We start from the raw sequence: 19012 nt of genomic DNA, 5'->3' as shown, positions 1-19012 counted from the left end.
CTCCCATCAGGATTTGCATGTGTTGTCAGATGGGTCTGTGCCAGTAAGTTGCTCTTTATATGGGGCACTGTCTGTCCTCTAGACACAGTAATGGTAGATGTGAGAGATTAATGCTTTTGCAAGAGCTGCAATCTTAATATGGTCTCAACTTCATCAAAAATGCAGTCTTAAGTTTCAACTGGGGAAATAAATGAAAACACCACAGCTCAGGCATTCCCTGGAGATGAGTGTGATCTGAATCCAACAAGAACACGTCTGTACTACATCACAACAGAGGCGATTGCTCTAAGACTGCAAGGGAAGCTCAGCTTCCCCTAAAATGTAAAAAAAATAAGTGATCAAATATATACTGTTGTGTGTACATGTCATTGAATAAATATGCACTACAACGCACTCAGCTTTTGTTCAGAATCAGCTTCTTATCACTGGTAATGACGCGGCTTTCCTCTCAATCATTCCAGCACTTCACAGTGCTTTAAACAGTGATGATGCTGAGCGTCCACGGAGTTCAATAGCGAAGCAGCGAAGTGCAGTGGAACGAGACGAGTGATTGGATAAATGCTGGGCTTTGTCCCGCCCATCAGACGCTCAGCGTCTCTGGGGGTCTATGGGGCAGTGGGCTGGCCTCGCCTGGACGCTCAGCTTCTGCATGATGATTGGATGATCTGTCTGAGGCTGAATCCCTTTTTGATTGACAGCGAAATGAGCGAATCAGCGATCCTTTGGTGTAAAGATCCGTGGGAGCACAGACGGACACACTTCACATGGGCCAAGGCCGTTTAAGCAGCCTAGCTCTGCTGGCCATTGAGAGGAAACTAGTCAAGTCCCTGGAAAAGACGCCTTGTTGGTACGACAGGGTCACAGATCATTTTCTTAAAAAGGAACAGAGGGTAGAATTTACGTATAAATAAACCGACACATTTTATGATGTAGGCTGAAACTGAGCTTCCCCTCCTTGAAAGACCAGCATCCGCCACTGCATCACAACCACAACCCAACACGCAGCCAGCAGACAACACAGAATATATTTAGAAAGTCAAATTCATTAAATACAGCAGGTTGTATTTTCATTTTTTTTCTCCAGACATTTGCTTCATTTTTTAAATAATTATTTTCATTTCTTATTTTATATCTGTTTAACTCAGTATTCAGACTTCCCAGCAATGAAGGAAGAGCCAAGAAACGTGACATGGATTTTCCAGGTTTTGAGGGGCACCATGTCCAAAATTATGTAAAAGATAACTGTGTCCCTTATGGAGTAGGAAGACATTTGGGATTTGTAAATGTTGTGGGTTGTTCTTAAACATGTAGATATGTACTGCATCACATGAGAAATTGTGTATCTATCTGAAGCCTTCTAAAGTCGTGCAATGACTACAACAGAAGCAGGAGGAAGGATGTATGAGCTAATGAGCTTTGTTTAGGGGTGAAGTATTACCAAGCATTTTAAAACAGAGGTCCACCCACTCTCAGCTCTGTACTGAACCATCTAGAGACTTTACATCCAGTGAAGCCAAACTGAGGGTCATCATGTCAGTGTAAATGAGACCATGAAGTAGCTGCATGAGTCTTCAATTAGAAATACATTGAACCAGGGAAGTGCTAAAGGGAACCAATCAAATTTGTAGGAGACACTAACCCAAACCATGTTTAAAATGGCATCCCAATATTACACACTATATAGTGCACTATTATATGGATCAGAATTCAGGGTAGTGAAATGAGTACACTGAAAATTGTGCACTGTTTTCAGACACTTACAAAATGGCCGAACCCCAGAAAAGTGCACTAATTAGTGAACAGGGCACTGTTTTTGATGTAGCACCAAACTTAGTTCAGAAAGATTGACTTTCTAAAAACTGTTTTGAGGTATCTCCATATGTTTCCAATTTACACTTAAATACTGTGTAATCTGTTGTCAGCTCATCCAGAGCTTTGGTCTGAATTTTACTAGGATAATGTTTCTTTTCTGACTGTGCCATCTAGGGATGGGCGGTATTCACCTTTTTCATACCGTCATACTGTCTCAAAATATTATCACGGTATACTGTGGAGGTATAAGGGGAGAGGGTGCTGTCAGGTTGCGCTGAGCCTTTAGATCTGTGTACACAAAGTTGATTGAATTTAGCTAAACACAGCGAGTCAGTGCACACTGACGCGTGTTGATGATAAAAACCTATTTTTGAGAGAGTCAATTTCAGCAAGTGGTGCTGAAGGAACAGGAAAGTTCAAAAGTAAGCGAAATAACACCGTGTACACTTTTTTTTTTAGAAGTGCAGCTAGCGCTAGCAGGCGCTTGTGGTTTAGCACACCGCAGCAGATTTATCGGCGAACTGAGGCTCACTGAAACACATTTAGAGAATAAAGCACAAAGTCGAGTGAAGGATTTTTCAGAGTATTTTGCCTGATTGCAACTGTCTTTCTCTCTTTTATCCCAAACTCAGAGCTAAACTTACAACTGCGGTGGGCTACTGGGCTTGTGTTTTTCACCACCTGTTTTCAGACCGTGACATCAGCAGTCATTGAGCTCCCACAGCGCCCCCTCTCTGTCACTCTCTTAAATGCACATGAACATTTTAGCCCACTTTTAAAGGCTAAGCACCAGCTCTATGAAAGTATCAAACAAATAAATACAGTGGAATTTGAGTTCCTAACTTGTGTTTATTGATAGTCAGAAAACATGTTATTTCTTACTAATTCAAGTAATAAGGTTTAAAAGACCATTGGTCCAACCCCCCCAACGGTGTTCGGAAACTCTAATAGGCGTCTTGCCTGTGACGTAGACGGTGGACAACACTCTAGAAGTTACACTTAATTTAATGCAAAATGACAAAAAGGTGTGTTGTTTTTGGCTGCAATCATTCAATGTACAGTGGGACATCTGTGCACAAATGGCCCAAAGATCCCAAAATATCCAGAAGATGGACTAAATTTGTCAACTTTAAACGGGCACTTTGGAAAGGACCATCCACTCACTCCGTTATCTGTAGCTCATTTCACTGGCGCTTTTCCAACAATATGGGCATGTAAGGACACCAACGAAAGGGGTTCAAGAGCCTCTGTAACATGGAGGTAAACAGGGTAAGGACACTTACTTTGCCTGTTTTAGTTAGTGTTAGTTAACGTTAGATTGACTTGCTAAACTCGGTGGCTCAGATTATACTCGGCTACGTAGCTGCATTACGGAGGTTTATAGTGTCGGAGGAATTCGAGTTCGACTTCGATCACATTTACAAGAATAACGGTACCTCTAAATTTGAGTTTAGCTTATTGCTAGGCTATTGTCATGAACAATGTTGGTTATTTAGCTAGATACTGTCGTAACAGTCAGTCATAACGGTGTTTTACCTAAGCGTTGTTCAGCAGGAAATTCATTCAAGAATTTCCGTAGCGAGCTCTGGTTTTCCTGTCAATTTAATAAAATTGTCAGTTTTAAAGCAAATTAAGCTGCTTTTAATTTTCATTTGAATTCATACTTATATATGTCAGTACCTACAATAATGTGAAATATTCATGGAGGTCCATTAAGTGGTGCTTAGCCTTTATGGCACACGTCATATATAGCATTCATACTGAGATACCGTCCACATTTTTAAATACAGCGGTATACGGTATTATTGTTATATCACACAACCCAGAAACACTGGTATACACACAGCAACAGGCAAAGTTTGTGGACACTTGCTTACAAGATTTCTTATGAAATGAAAGACATTAATTAATCAGCTTCTAATTTTGTAGGAAGTCTTATTATAAGTCGTTATAATTCAACATCACTGTGATGATCTGGTTACATGCAGACAAGGTCAGGTCCTAATAAATGATTAGAGAGAAGCTAAAACTACCAACTAAGCTACTCTTTTAAATCACTCTTTGTTTGGAAATGTACATTGTGTTTTTTTCCAAATAATTGTGACAGCCCTAAATACATTTTCCTTCCTCCATGATTTGCTCTCTTACAATTGCTTGGTTTGTTTGATTTTTCTTCACTCACACACAATCTCTTGTCTGTACTCCTATTTTCTCTCCTCCCACACACACACACAAAATCTGACAAAGTTTTTGTTTTCTGGTTCTGAGAAACACAATGTTATTCACAGCCATTTCTGGCCAAACAGAGTGCAGAGAGTTCACATTCTTTACTCTCTCCACTTAATCACCACCAGGTGAGCTCAGTCACACCTAATGAGGCCAGAGCCCGTTAGCCACACCCATATCCCCCTCTACAGAAGGTCAGTAACCAATCACAGTACTTCAAAAACTACCAACCCGGCAACACCTCACTGAGTTCACTTCATTTGCCAATTTTTCACTTTCAGACAATGGCTCTCTTCGTCTCCCTCTGAGGGAGGGACCTGGTTGCCCAGTTATATGGTACAGGCAAAACTATTACATGGTCATGGGCCCTAAAGAGCTGGCAAAGAAAGAGCTGTAACAAGTCTGAAGACAAGATCAATCTTAATAGCACACTGCAATTGAAGGGAAAACGCCCTACAGGCCAATGCTGGCAGTGCCAAGAGTTTAAGACCGAGTCATGATTTATTTCATTGTGAAAACAGATACCAGCCTGTACTCAAATGCAGGGATCGTGAATCAGTGTTGGCTTCCTTTGTGTTGTCACCTGAAGAGAGAGACGCTTTTTAAAGGTTTTTAAAGAATAAATATTTAACAGAATATAATTGGGAATGACAACATCTGTCCCATACTCCACAGTGGTTGTTGATCTTGCTCCTAAAAAGTCCATAGACAAATGACAGAGAGAAGGCACTGATGCAACACGTTAGAAGCAATGTGCCATGACCTGAAGAATATATGGTAGGCCTTCAAAATGTTTTGTCAGTGCAAGCTCTGAAAGCCTAAGTGACAGTTATTATTTTAAGAATGCAGAGAAAAATATCTTTATATTCAAATTCAGCAGAAAAGTACTTGTTGATCCCTGAAAACCTACATTACTGGGAAATGATAAGTTAAAGATAAGGTCCTGTGACAGATATCCCTCATGTGTTTAGAGAGAACAAACAACAGCTGTTTGTACGTGACTGAAGTTGAACTCGTCTGTAAGTTTTAATTCACTGTTTGAATTCCCACAGAAACTCACGTGTAACTCGAGTTGTTTAGTTAAGTAGCACTTTTGCAATGCAGTTAGCCATCTCTCAAATTTGAAGGCATTTCCAAATTGAGTCATCCGAAACAGCAAAAATAAGTAAATATTGCCCACCTGTGAAGCAGGAATAGAGCAATATCCATATTTTGGTTCATGCTTTTCAACATTTGGAGTGGTCTAAAAAACTCCAGAATCATCTGCCTTGAGCAGAGAGAGAGAACGAGTGAGAAAGCCTAGCATACCTGACTGAGACAGTTTGTTTTTTTACTCATTTACATACACAGTGGCTTCATAAAAAAACACATTAGACCGGTTTCCGAGGAAATCGATTGGAGAGTAGCAAATGGTGAGGAAACATCTGAATTTTATAAAAATGTCTTTTGATTACAATAGTGAACTTCACCTTTAACAAATTGAACCAAATCAGGCAAGGCTAGTTTTGCCAGACCACCATCTGTGGCAAAGCATTTGTCATATAGTTGTCAATGGTATTTCAGTAATGAGCGGAGCAGTCATTCATGTGGGTCCAGTGTATACATCCTTCTCATTAGAAGTAAATACGTCATTAAACTATAATGTACATGCAGCTAGAACTAGATTTCAGATTCCCACATATGAATAAATACAAATGAGGCTGTATTAGAAATATATAATGCATGTAGTGTAATTTCATGACTTGCATAGTGGACCACATAGGGAGTATGGAGTGATTTGGGTTTAAGCCTCTGTGTTTGTCTCGTGCATTTTGGTGTTTTGAGGTGTCTCTTTAAGAGGTACTATGGCCCCCTACTGGGTTTTCATATTTGTCAGGACATGGATATTTGTAAAAATAAACGAGTCTCTGTAGACGGGGCCTGAGATTTGCTATGCCTTCTCCACAAGGTCCATGGGGTGATTAAAATTAACTATACCCACTCTAATTTGGTATTTAAAACTGGCCATACCTGCTCCACAAGCTTCTTACAGTGATTAAAACCTCCTTAACACACTCCACAAGTTCTGTAGGGCAATTAAAACATACTATGCCCACTTCACAAGCTCTGTAAAGTGACTAAAAGTTTCTATACCTGCCCCAAGCAATCCATGGGGTGATTAAAATTTGCTATGCCTGCTCCATGAGCTCCATAAAGCAACTAAAACTTGCTATACCCAATCCACAAACTCCTTGTGATTAAGACCTGCTATACCTCCTCCATGAACTTTAGACCCCAAAATCCGAGACTTAACAGGCATGAAGCTTCTGACCACAGCTGAAAGTTGAAGGGTGCTGACGTAAATGAGATCAGAGAGAAGGAAGTTGAGCATGACACTAAATTTACACCATAAAGGGGTAAACTAAATTTAATTTCCTCAAATTCATCTGTTTTATACTCACTCACTTTTTAGCCAACAACATTTAGTCACTGGTGCAATCTTTGTGTTCAGTTTCATCATATCCACATCCTGACTGTTTTCAGATAAGACTGCTGCACCACTGCTGCACTGAGAGGAATGGTGTTAGCTGAAGTAGTGTTTGGTGGTTGGTTTGGGTTAGTGGGTTACACTTTTTTTGTGGTCTGCTGCCCATTATTCATTGCCACAGAAGGCAGCGATTTGACGTAGAAGTAACAATTGAAATTGAGAAGTAGGCAGCAGTAGTCAACAGTGCTTGCAGAAAACAACTACATTAGCGTCCGTTAGATAGGATACTGATCCGCTAATGTTAGCTACACACTCTGAAAAAAAGGTACTGTAGAAGTACATTATTGTCACTAAGAGTAAAGCAGTGGAGTTAAAGTCAAATTAACTAAAGGTTCTTTACATTCTCTTCTCCAGAAGAAGAGGAAAGTATTTGTAATCTATAATTACAAATCTGTGTAAAATAAAAGAACATAATAAAAGTCCTGGAGATGAAATGGAGCGTATGTAATCATCACAACTTAAAAATCTAGTTAATATAGCCTAGATTTCAGTTCCTGGCTCAGGCAGAAAAACCATGATACATTAATAAGACTCCAAACACTGCAACACATACCTCTTTCCTTAGATGATTACAATATAATTTCCTTGAGATAAGAGCATATCTAATCAGAGGAAGGACTAACATGAAGTGCCTCACTCTACATAAAATGCAGTGCAATTTTATCCCATGTTTTCTGATTAAGACAGATCACAGCAAAGTGATTATTTGTTTGATTTTTTTTCATAATGTCCCTTTGGTATGAAAAAGTTGCTATAAATTACATTTATTATTATTATTACTTTTATCGTCATTATTATTTTATCTACCCACTCACAACCACCGCTGGGACAGATGCAGGCTCACCATGGTGTTTAGTTATGTTGTGTATTTCAATATTTAGCACATTATACAGAACCTAGATGTTTGTAGGTTTTTAGAACCTAAATCCACAAATCATACATTTCATAAGCCATTAATCAGTTATAGACTCAGGTCATTAGCTATCATACTTAGTTATAATTACATGTCCTCTGGACAAAACATGTTTGAATTTTTTCCCCAAGTGAAAATAAGTAACACGCCTTGACTTGGATTTTCCCTGAGAATGGATCACTCCACCTCTGGCTTCACTCTGGCTCCACCCCCTCATTACTACCCCCTTTTTGCTACGCATGCATCTGTCCACATTCTTTACAAAACTTAAAAGTGGCACATTTCTGAAAGGTGTGGTGCATTTAGTTTTATTTATTCACAGTATATTTGAAAAAAAAAAAGAAAATATGAAGACTTATGGACCCAGGATGTCCAAACGTTTGCATACAGTGGTATTTTTATTTTCTAGACACTGAAACAATGACTGAAAGCCTGTGCCTCTTCTCCTTTTCAGAGCAGAGCATGCCATGCTTTGGGGATGTGAGAATAGTAGAAGACAAACATGACACAATTTGACAGGTGCACACATTAAAGTAGATTTATTATGATTTTTAAAAAATCCCCTGTTTAGTGCATGTTCACACTAATGTGTGGATCTGGAGGCCACCGATCCAAGACCACAGTCAGTTTTCTGTGTGTGCTCTAAGTCAGAAAACATGGACAAAACAAGCCATTAAGTGCAGACTTTAGAATTGCCCCGCCCCCTCGCCTGAGTCCCCCTCCAATCATAGCACGGGAACAGTGTTTATGTGAGAATGCAAAAATCAAGTTCATTCATTCATTCATTATCTGTAACTCTTATCCAGTTCAGGGTGGCGGTGGGTCCAGAGCCTACCTGGAATCATTGAGCGCAAGGCGGGGAATACTCCCTGGAGGGGGCGCCAGTCCTTCACAGGGCAAAACAGACACACACACACACACATTCACTCACACACTCAAACCTACGGACACTTTTGAGTCGCCAATCCACCTACCAACGTGTGTTTTTGGACTGTGGGAGGAAACCGGAGCACCCGGAGGAAACCCACGCGGACACGGTGAGAACACACCAACTCCTCACAGACAGTCACCCGGAGCGGGAATCAAACCAACAACCTCCAGGTCCCTGGAGCTGTGTCAAAAATCAAGTTAAATACAGCAAAACAGACACAACGAGAGTAGAAATGTAAGAGCACTGAGTAAAAACGGAGAAAAAAGAGAACTGAGCGAAAACGGCTAAAAACCAGAGCTTTTGCTCCTTTCTCCTCACTGCTGTGTGCTCAGTGTTGGGGTGAACAGCGAGTGGCTCATTATCATGTAAATGAACAGGCACTGAATGCAGCTGTTCTGAACATAACAGGGGGAGAACACTGCGCATGTGGTATGATATTTCTCCAAGATCAGAGGTGCCTCAGCTCCCCATCCTGCTGTAGACTGGATAGCAACAAGTTTATATGCCATCGCTGTCCAGTTAAAAACATGTATCTCCTTGTTTTTGGATGTTTAGTTTACTACATCATTTTGACACAGCTGCTGTCCTTCACACAATGTGACAATTTCACGATGAATGGACCAATAGAAATGCTTCAAAATTACATGGAATGAAATCTTTCTATATTGGCATTACATTACATTGTTTTTAAATTGGACAGTGAAAATATTCATTAATTAATTTGTCATCTGTAACAGCTTATCGAGTTCAGGGTTTCTGTGAGACTACTCCGAATTACGGATCACAGTCCATCACAGGGCATTATATACATAATCATCACAGTCCAGTGATAAACATTGATCTTAAAAAAAACTTTACTTTCAATGGAAGTCAATGTAGAAAGATTTTAAGTCATTTTGTAGCAATTATATTGGTCCATTCATCATGAAGATTTTACACAGGGAGAAGCTGCTGCGTTCAAATTATGTAGTAAAATAAAAAACATACAAATGGATATGTTTTTGATTGATTCATTTCTATTTATTAAATAAAATAAAATATAAAAATGCGTGCATGCCGTATTTGGTCTCCGGTGTTGTTTTCCAAGTCACCACACAGAATAAAAGATAAGCCTTGATAAGCCTCAAGGCTGTGTGATTAGAGAATAATGACTGAGGAATTTTTCACTTCTTCCTCTAGCTCTTTTTATTTCTGTGTTCAGATGTACAGGAACATGAGTTGAATAGCCATCCATGGAAATTATTTTGCGTATGAAGTGGAATGAACATATTACACAATAAAATACTCTGATGAAATACATACAAACATTAAACAAGGAAAATATACCTGTCTTTTTTTTCTCAGCATGGAGGATGATGTAGAGACATGTGCCAAATGCAACAAACAGCCAAAGATTTCAGTTCTGTAACTGATTCCTGATAGCCTTGTTCTGACATCACCAATGCTAATAACGTTATTGGAGACATACAGCTAGTCACCCGTAAGCTCATATGTAAAGCAGGGACACTTTAATAACATTTAATGCCAGTGTGGAGGGAATAACTTCTTATTTATACAAAAATTACGGGCAGTACTTATTTCAAAGCAGGTTCTCCCGCAGCCCCCGACTTTCACTGTTCAGCTTTAGCATTTAAGCTTCATACAATTAGGAGATGTGTAGAGGCCAAAAGAACAGCATTCTCGGCTGCTTTTTGAGGATGTCCAAACTGTTTTAAAATGGGACACTGCTTTAAATGTGAGTCTGGGAAACATGAGCACGAAGGCTAGTGTCAGGTAAACAGGACACCTACAGACCAGCAAGAGCAGGGTTTCCGATTAAGTGGCCAGTGGGTATTTATTAACCTTCAAAACCCTGGGAGCATTACAGAATAACTGCTAATCGCGACATTTCTATTTTTGGCAGGTTTTAAACTGTGACCATTTAGGTGAACACTAAAAAGACTGTTATAAAGCATTGACCGTGGTTTTAGATCATTTCACATTCATCTAATTTTATGTTTACTTGCATTTTCCCTCTAATACCCTTATTTATGATTATATCCCTCATTTGTTTCTCTCACCTAATAACCCAAACACGTTATTGCGACTTGTTTTTCTCTTAAAGGAAAGGCCAGTTGCAGAGTCAGCATAACAAGAATAACAGAATGATAAGATTTAACATCGGTTCCCAGCGAAATGTAAACATGAGAATGCTGTTACTAATGAATTCCATAAAGATTAATAACATTCAGAACAGCGTTTCCCAATCCTGCTATAAACTGCCTGTAGATTTTAGAGTAACACCTTCATTTTCACCTCAGGAAGAGCTCGACAATCATCTGCTGCTCCTGGGAATGTTTACAGTATCGGTCAAGGACCAGGGGAGTGTTTCACAAAGTAGAACTTCTCATTTGAGTCCAAAGCCAAGTGTGTCCAGCACTGAGCTTACCACAGCCAAAGAACTGAGAAACTTTGATCACAGCCTTAACTCTGACAGAGAGCTGTGAGGATTTGATTGTACTCAGCATTCAGGTCAGATGCCAGTACTCAAAGATTATTTCTGATCAAAAACACCACTCCAGTGTAATAATAAACAGGATGAAGCTCCATCACAGGACACAGGTCCTCTACACCTTTATGGTAGTGTGGGATATACCCCTCTAGCCTACAGCTGGCATTGAGCAGGGTGACCTTAGGCTCACATGAAGCTGATCCAGAGATTCCCTTTTCATTTATGCTTTCCTACAGAGATACTATAGGGATGATGTATGGTGTAGAGTCAGGGTTTTTTCGATCCAAAGAAATGGATGGTAGAAAAAAAAACCCTGAAATTTAACCGGCACATGAAGGAATGAATGACCACATAAACACAAAATGAACATGTAGACAAACACACCCTTGTGCAGGCGTTACGTTAAATAGCAGCCTAAAAGAAAATCTAATTATCATAGCTGCCGCTGCTCTAATTTTAAGGGTGAGTCCCATTGTCTTATTTTTATCCCTTACCCCTTGTTTTCAAGTGTCACCCTTCGAGCTGAGTTACAGAATGTAGCGGTTAAAATCTCCCCCTATGAAACTGAACAACTCTTCAAGATCTTGATACGTCATCAGAACACAAACAACAAAGAGCAGCAATTCATTCACAGGCGACTAGCGGTGCTCTGTAGCTGCTCTGCACCAGTCTGCAGTGATATCAGAGGAGCTGCTGGATTTTAGTTCAATTTCGGGCCTCATTCACCTTGAGAAGAGTTCCACGATCATATATTATCACCCTCTCCTCCCTCTTTTGTGATTATGGAGCTGAATTCAGATTCCTATTCTGCAGATTTTTCCAGTTCTTAAAGGCTGCAGTATCGCAATTTAAGGTGGAACTGGAAATTAACTAGCTACCTACTGAGACGTCAGCTACTACTAGCGCTGTTTTCTGTTTGTTATGAAGAAAAGGGTCAAAATCCACTGAAATATTAAACTAAGAAACTGAGACTCCTAATCCTAGGCAAAACAGAGAAAGGGGATTCACCCTTATTCAAATGTTGTTAAGAGAGGTGTGGAGAAACTAACAGGCCAATTTCATCATTTCATAACAGTAAACTTTCAAAGTTTGAGTTGCATGGTTAGTGATATATATCTATGGACAAAATATGAGTCACTTACAACAAATAAAAACCTGGTGTTGACAGAATAAAAGTAAACCACGGCTTGCCCTTACTACTGTTTGTATGGCAGTGGGAAACCTGTTTTTTTTCCTGTGGTTTTAGGTAACTTTGAGCTGCACATTAACTCTCAAGCGGAAATGTAGAAATGTAACAATGCTAAATTTAGATCTACTTGCTGACTTTTGTAATCAAACAGGAAAAGATGGGGTGCTGTAACTTTCCTTTGAAGTTTTAATGTAAGATCACAGCAAATGTGTTAGCATCTCAGCTTGTGCACACATGTTCATTTTCAGCAGTTAAATGTACAGCAGTGTAATCAGCAGAATATACAGTGCTACGATGCTTCAAAAACAAATAAAAAATTCTTGTCACTATACATCACACAGAAATAGTAACTAAATACTAAAATATTATAATCCATAAAAAAATACAGCCACACAATAGAATAAACAGACAAACTCAGGATCAGGATCAGGATCAGGATCAATTCCTACTTATGTACATTCGTGCATCCATTCATTCATTCATTTTTTTCCTGATCTGGGTCTGGGTGGGCTCGCACTGGAATCGCTGGGTGCACTCACTCACTTACTCATAACACACCTGTGGACAGTTTCACCCTGTCACACCCACACAGTCACACCTCTCTAAATGTTCACAGGTAATACAGGCAGCTGTGCAGTCTTACACAAACTTCATGGAACCTCAGGTGCAGTGGCAGAACATTTTAGTTTGTTTACTTTTGCTGAATGTAAAAAGCAAGATAGAACATATGTTTTATTTATTATTTCCAAAAATATCAAATCCAGCAAACACACATTAACTGTACAGTAGAGTTACTTTACTTTAAAATATTTAGGTCAACCCCTTGTAGCTCAGGCGTTCATGTATTTTAAAGTAGAATATCAACATTTTATGCATAGGACCACAAGCCCAACTCTGCGTTACACTGCAGCAACACAATAAATTACCACTGATGCTGAACTGATGTGAAATGCTGTGTAATAAATGACACCTAATCTCTGTATTCACATGTTCACAGTGGAATGTATGTTACTCATTAAAGCTTTAAGAAGAAATGCTACTGAGCCAGTACTGAGTTTAAAGTAGCTTTAACACTCTAATTTCTAAACTTACTAACAGATTGTTTTCCAGATACTGAGCAGAAATAGAAGCGAATGCATGCTCTGTGGCCGTTGAACTCTGCAACTTGTGAATATATTGTGACTTTATTTAGCTGCTACAACACAAATAGCTGTAACTGTCATCAAACCTCACTGATGTGTAAACCTCAAACGCTTCAATGATTTTACATGCAAAACCTAGACACAAAATAGCCATATTTATTGATTTCCTAAGCGAAAAAAATACTTATATATGGCTTTTATTTACAGCAAATTATTTCTTTATTGTGCATTATTAGTGTATTTGTATTACAATATTATATACATTTTAAATATGTGATTTTTTTGTACATTACATATACATACACCACAGCAAGGGTGGGCGATATGGCCCTAAAACATCACAATATTTCAGGGTATAACAAAATATATGTTATGTTAATTATAATTATATTAAAATAAATATTTACTTTAATATATATTAACTGAATTAAATGTCCCACGGTCCAAAAACACACGTTGGTAGGTGGATTGGTGACTCAAAAGTGTCCATAGGTGTGAGTGAATGTGTGAGTGTGTGTGTTGCCCTGTGAAGGACTGGCGCCCCCTCCAGGGTGTATTCCTGCCTTGCGCCCAATGATTCCAGGTAGACTCTGGACCCACCGTGACTCTGAACTGGATAAGGGTTACAGATAATGAATGAATGAATGAATTAAATGTTTTATTTTACTACAAATGTAACAGTAAAATATACAATGTAGCATATAAATCTACCACACAAAGTGCAGACAATTTAGTGTGTGTATACAAACAGCAAAAGTAAACAATTACATAGAAACTAACCTTAAAATTTCACAGTAAATAACAAAACAAATACAGAATAGTTGCTGTGCTGATTCAGTGGAGTGTATCTGCTGGGGTTAGAGCTCTTTGGCTGTTGAACTCTTCAAACTGCATTTTTTATTTTCCTCGTCCTCAACCAGGTGCTTCTGCTCGAGGAGGGGAAACAGATTATTTGTGTTTCTCCTTTCTATTGTCACAACCTTCTTTCATTTCTTACAATTACAGTGGTGTGTTGTACATCTGATATTTTGTAACCACACCACCACCACACGGCTTAAGTCACTACCATTTTGGAGCAAATTCTTCCACCACAGAGCAAATTTCCACTGTACCGCTGCTGTGCCTAAAGTGATTCATTATGGGTAAATGCATGACATCATTACGTAAACAAGTCTGAGTATCACTCATCACAATATTGTTTTTCTGTTGTTGTTTTTTTTAATTGCCTTAAACGCTGACATACAAACACAGAGACATATTGTTTTGTTCACAATTATTTAACACTACTTTGTGCATTTACTGAACTTTTAAGGGGACTTTTTAGTGGGTGAAGCCCACCTAAGCAAAATGGCGTACCAGATCCGTATAATGTATTGGTATACTGTGGCCCTTCAGGACCTGCTCGCCCTGTACTGTCCCTGAAAATGTGAGACAGCTGTGGCAAGGGATGGACAGTGCTAAGCTGAACCAGAAAATCTTTCGGACGGGTCAGTCATGATTGGCGACCTACCAGACCTAAAGTGTGATGACCGGGAAGGGTGGTTCTTAGTATGTGTTTATACTTGTCAACTTTGGTTCCATTAAAATGAACCCTGGGGCGATTGCTCTGTTAGTACGTTTCGTCAGAATAACCATGAACACTCCATTACAAACTCTGGTACACACCAAATAGGCTTCTGAAATGAACTCTAATGCACAATACCAAATACAAACCTGTATTTGGTCTAAACCAACCAAATACAGGACGTGATGTCCTAAAATGTAACAAAAACAGAGGGCTTTAAAAGCAAACAACTGGCCGAGGACAGGCCTAACGTCCTCCTGTTTTGGTTCAACTACCTCTGAACTAGGGATGGGCAGTATCCACATTGTTCATACTATCATACTGTCTTAAAATATATAATATGCTATGACCGTGAGGTGGGGGTGGGGTGCACTTCACAGGCTGCATAATCTTCATATCTTTGATGATTGGTCAAGTGAAGGGTTTTCGGCGCTGTGCAGTTCAGCTCAGCACAGCCTGACAGTGCACAATGACACACAGGTTCACGATGATTAAAAAAAAAAAAAAAAATATTCTGAGAGAGCAAATTTCAGTTACTGGTTCTAGAGGAACAGAAATTTTCAAAAATAAGCTAAATAATGGTTCTACACTGTTTAGAAGAACAGTTGGCACCAAACAGGCATTTGTGTTTTAGCACACCACAGCAGATTTTCCTGTGAATTTTCAGTGAAACGTATTTTCAGTGGCCCATGAAAAACATTCAAGTTTCATCATTGTCATCAACCTTCATTACTCCATATGCCTTTTTAGAAAGGGGAGGTGACTGCTGATGGTGGAGAGGAAATAAAATGCTGGGTATGTGCTATAGACAAGGAGACGCTTGGTTCCTATCACTTCCACTGCAAAGAAATTTGAGTCTCCATAGTCAGGCATTTCACAGCAGGATGCTCTCACTTTCTTTGCATCTCAGCCACTGAATTTTACAGAAACTAAGTAGAATAATCCCCATAAAATCCAGAGTATGGGTTTAAAAAAAGCCCTTAAAAATGGCTTTAAATGTGAAAAATTTTTGACTGTAAATGGTCATTTTATATTTCCACAAGTAGCAAAAAAAAGTGAAAAAAATATACTGCCCATCTTCTACAAGGTAGTAAGGTAGTAACAAACTGTGAATAAAGAAACTTAAAATATTTTTGACTGAGCCGCTGCAAAACAACTACAAAAGGAATCAGTAATTTATTTACTAATATAAATTATTCCATATCTAACATTAATTGTTCAGTAGCCTATAAAGTATTAATTTTTCAGTATATGCTATGAAATATTCCAGTCATTATTAGTTGCTATTTAATATTCAGACTCTAACATTGATCATTTAGAATACACTATAAATGATCTAATATTAATTACTTGGCACCAACTCCAAATATTTTTTTTAAAAAACTATACATTCTGTAATTAATATAAATAATTATATACAATTAATACAATTAATTACTTATCTACTTCAAAAATGTAGTACTATTCACTGTCTATAAATCTGGCAACTTGTTGATAGCTGCTCTGGAAGAGAGCAAACCAGACTCCACGCGTGTTTGAACATGGCTGGATTATTTTATTCAGAGGCTTAAAATAAAAATGAACAGCATTTTAAATGAGTAAATGTAAAGGAAAACTGGGTTATTTAGGTTTGGTTTAAGAAGTATTTAACATAGAGATAAATTTGGCTCAAAACCTTTATTCCTTAAACATTTACGTTTGCGTTTAGTATTTTAAAGTAACGGGTAACGGTGACATCACACACAATGTAAAGCCCCAAACAGCAAAATACATTAGAGACATTAAAACAGCTGTTATTAAAAACTTGAGAAGAGGCACACCACACCGAAACGAACGTGCTACCTGAATAAAACCTTTTTTTACATGTTGCTGGGATTTTATGTCTCGAATAGTTCCAGAAAGAGTCTAGATCCACAGCGCGGGAGTTACTTGCTCCACAAGCCGCCTAAGAGCGCACTAGGGCGGCCAAGATTTCCTCCAATTTCCCTCTCTCTATCTCCAGAACGGCGGTGTCTAGAATATCGAGATGCTGCTCTTTTTAAAGCTGTGGTCGAGTTCTAAAAGACTCTCTGTGTCTGGTCTTAGTTTGAGCTTACATCGCTGAGAAATAAGGCTCTAAACAGGTTAAAATGAGGCCAGGGAACCCCCTATTTTTTCCACTACCGTTAACGTGAACTAGGGCTACTGGAGTTAGCCACCTAGCACTGAGAAAAAGACAAAAACAAAAACCCGAAAAATGGCCCAAATATTGACAAATTAGCTTCAAGTATTAAAATAAAGGACTGTGTCCATTTTTCCAAAGCCAGCGATACATCATAACGGAAACAAGAAGCCAGAAAGAAGTGTAATGTAAGGGAAAGTAAACGAAACATGAGCTACATCCACATCAGCAATAAAGCTTTTAAACATTGAACTGTATTTTCTGCGTTTTGTTTACCTGGTCTTGTCCGTGTCCAGTCCTCCAGAAACGAGGAGAAACAACTACACAGGCGGCATTGTTATTCTCCCACGTCCATTTTCTCTCTATCTTGAGTCCAAAGCCTGTAAATAACGGGACTAAAGAGCAGCTTTAAGGTGGAGAATAGAGAGGGAGAGAGTGTTGGGTTAAGGCTGGTGATATTTCAGCACTGGCCTGCCATTCTCTCCAACACTAGAGAAAGTAGGTGGCCCTCCAGAGAGAGCAAAGTCTCCTATTCACTCCTCGTCACATGGATGGCTTTAAAACACTCATAATCTCACCAGCTTCCCTGCTATGAATGCTCCTTTTCATCAGCAACTGGTCCCCCCCATCCACGCATTAGCCATAACATTAAAGCCTCCTCCTCCTTCCTCCTTCTGCATCCATTGCTCACTTTCTCAGCTCCACTAACCATACAGGAGCACTTTGTAATTTTACAATTACACACTGTAGTTCATCTGTTACTCTGAATACTTCATTAGCTCTTTTTGGCCCTGTTCTAAAGTGCTCTGAATCCCTGCAGAGCTTCACTCCATGCTGCAGTGCGCTGTGCTGGAATGAGTGGATCAGGCACAGCACTCCCTCTGAGTTTTTAAAAACCACACTTGTTGGTCAGAGAGAGTAGCTCATCTGTTGCTGCTTAGTTTGTGCTTGTCCTTCTAGTCCTTCATTAATGGTCACAGGGTGCTTTAGATTGTGGATTATTCTCAGTCTTAAATATCCAGTATCAGTATTGTGTCTGATCCACTAGTGCGGGTACCCCACACAATGACACTATCACCATCATGTTATTGTCACTGCAGCCCTGAGAATAATCCACCATATAGACAATAGCTCTATGGTGGTCCTGTAGGGGTCCTGACCATTGAAGAACAGGATGAAAGGGTGTTAGTGTATACAGAGCAACAATCGGACCACTTTCTCTAATTGTGGATCTACAAAGTTCAGCTCTGTGGTCAGTGCAGTGTAAAATAAATAAATAATCAATGAGACAATGAGTAGGTAGATTTAATGTTGTGGCTGATTGGTGGAACAGTGAAAAGCACAAAAATAGAAATATAAAGATGATGGTGTAAAAATACAGCAAACACACAGACACTCAGACACACTCTGTTGATCCCTGCATCCATACATCCCTACATACATACCTGATAAAATCATTGGCACTAAAAGGATCAGAGATCTGCTGCTGTATCTGATCAATAAATATTAAATCAGCAGGTAACTCAAACCCTGAACCTCCGCTTTCCATTACAGCCAGGAGATCAGCGCAGGACCGGTATTTACATGTCCATCAGCAAACTCAATAAACTCTGTTCAACCACACACAAGCCTGGACTCCACTTGGGCTGCTGCTGGTTCTAGAAACAAACCTCAGTTCTCTGTATTGGCCATATTTATATTTAAGATATTTAGGCCTTAAAATAGTGCACATCTCCAAATCTGCTGGAATATGCTTTAGAAACAATGGTAAATGTTCTGGTTATATTAAACAACAAATTGATATATAGAGTTTACTGAGTAATTTATAGTAGCTAATGGATAATACCTAGTAGCTGATGAATGATTTGCAGTAGATACTTAATAATTAATAGTAGATCATTAATAATTATGAAATAGTAGACACTGTATATGTTCATTCATATATGCAACATATTTATATTAGATACTGAATTGTGAATAATGATTATTGAAAGGTCACTGAAAATGACTGCGCAGCTGCCAGAAGACAGACAAGTTTCATTAAGAACTGGCCAAG

General features: G+C 39.0%; 1 protein-coding gene across 1 annotated transcript in view; it reads right to left on the bottom strand.

Annotated features, from left to right (window-relative positions):
* LOC136679723 (CMP-N-acetylneuraminate-beta-1,4-galactoside alpha-2,3-sialyltransferase-like) overlaps nucleotides 1–17530 on the bottom strand; it is a 91733-nt gene extending 74203 nt beyond the window's left edge. Inside the window, exon 1 of the mRNA XM_066658389.1 lies at nucleotides 17233–17530. The gene's annotated coding sequence lies outside the window, so the exon portion shown is untranslated. The remainder of the gene's footprint in view (nucleotides 1–17232) is intronic.
* Nucleotides 17531–19012: the final 1482 nt, after the last annotated feature.

Source organism: Hoplias malabaricus, chromosome Y, assembly GCF_029633855.1.
Source record: "Hoplias malabaricus isolate fHopMal1 chromosome Y, fHopMal1.hap1, whole genome shotgun sequence".
NCBI lineage: Eukaryota > Metazoa > Chordata > Actinopteri > Characiformes > Erythrinidae > Hoplias > Hoplias malabaricus.
The sequence above is the reverse complement of the archived record's forward strand: the minus strand, read 5'-3'. Positions and strand labels throughout refer to the sequence as shown.